Source organism: Microcebus murinus, unplaced genomic scaffold, assembly GCF_040939455.1.
Source record: "Microcebus murinus isolate Inina unplaced genomic scaffold, M.murinus_Inina_mat1.0 scaf080_hap2_Mmur4.0, whole genome shotgun sequence".
NCBI lineage: Eukaryota > Metazoa > Chordata > Mammalia > Primates > Cheirogaleidae > Microcebus > Microcebus murinus.
This window is the reverse complement of record NW_027439026.1, coordinates 15,531-16,808: the sequence shown is the minus strand read 5'-3', so window position 1 is coordinate 16,808 and position 1,278 is coordinate 15,531. Positions and strand designations below refer to the sequence as shown.

At 63.7% G+C, this 1,278-nt stretch overlaps 1 non-coding gene across 1 annotated transcript; it reads left to right on the top strand.

The window, feature by feature from the left end:
• The first annotated feature begins 559 nt into the window (after positions 1 to 559).
• Positions 560 to 678, top strand: LOC142869479 (5S ribosomal RNA). The gene has a single exon (XR_012918080.1). It is a non-coding gene; the product is annotated as a 5S ribosomal RNA (ribosomal RNA).
• The last annotated feature ends 600 nt before the right edge of the window (positions 679 to 1,278 follow it).

Genomic DNA, 1,278 nt, shown 5'->3' with positions numbered 1-1,278 from the left:
TCTTCAGCGCCCCCCAAACCACGCCACCCCATCCCACCCATGGGACACATCCCCAGAGAGAGACGCCCCATACACTGGCTGTGCCCCAGCCCTGGCCCGGGGGAATAGGCGGCAGCCCACCCACAGGGCGAGGGGGGGGGCGCAGCTGAAAGGGGTTGTGGGGGAGGGCGGCCCCTGGCTGGGGTCAAAGGGCGAGCGTCCCGCGCGTGCGCAGTCAGCGGCAGGCAGCGACGCGCTGGGGGTGGGCAGCGGGTAGGTGAAGGAGGCCGGGCGAGGAGACGAGGGGGGCTGGGAGGGCTCCACCTTGGCGAGTCCAGCCGTGGAGGCGCATCTTGTGTGAGTGTGAGTGAGTGTGAGTGTGTGTGTGTGTGTATAGAGAGACAGCCCCCCGCCCCGCCCCGCCCCGCCCCGCCCATCACCCCCGTCCCTGGGAGCCCGCGGGACCCGGCCGGCGAACTCAACCGGCCCGGCCCGGCGCGGGGCCTGGGGCGGGAGGCGGCGGCGGGGAAGCCCAGAGAGGCTCGGCTTCTTGAGCGGGGCAGGGGCGCCCTCCGCCGCCGTCTAGGGCCACACCACCCTGAACGCCCCCGATCTCCTCTGGTCTCGGAAGCTAAGCAGGGTCGGGCCTGGTTAGTACTTGGATGGGAGACCGCCTGGGAATACCGGGTGCCACAGGCTGCTGCTTTTTTTTTTTTTTTTTTTTGCCTCTTTTCTGTCCCCTTTCTGGGAGCGTGGCGGCGGCCCGGGGTGGGGGTCACCCCCACCCTCAGCGCTCGCCCGCGGTGCCTGGCGCCCCAGCCCGCACCGTGGGGCCTCCTCTTGTCCCAAGCCGCGACACCGCCGCCACGCGGCAGCATGCGTGGCATCTGGACTGTCAGGTCTCAGACCAAAGGTCTGCTCTGTGGGAACCGACACGCTGGAGGAAACCTTGAGAGTCTGAGAGGGGAGGGAGTTCCAGAAGAAGGCCAGGATGTCATTTTGAGGGAGTATGTGACCAGAACTCGTCCCGTTGCTTTTGGGGTTCTATGGGCTACACGCAGGAATCTTTGGTGGTGGCACCTGATGTTGGGGGATCCGGAGTCACACCCAGACCTGCTCCACAGGCCTCCTTTTACTTTTCTCTTCGGATTCATTATTTTTAAAAAGTGTCTCTTACCTCTATGATTGCATTTTCTTTTCTCTCTCTCTTCAAGCAGATGATGGGAGTACAAGTATTCAGGTGACATGTGTTGCCCGTGCCCCCCTCCCCCCTGTGTTCTTTTTTTTTTTTTTTTTTTG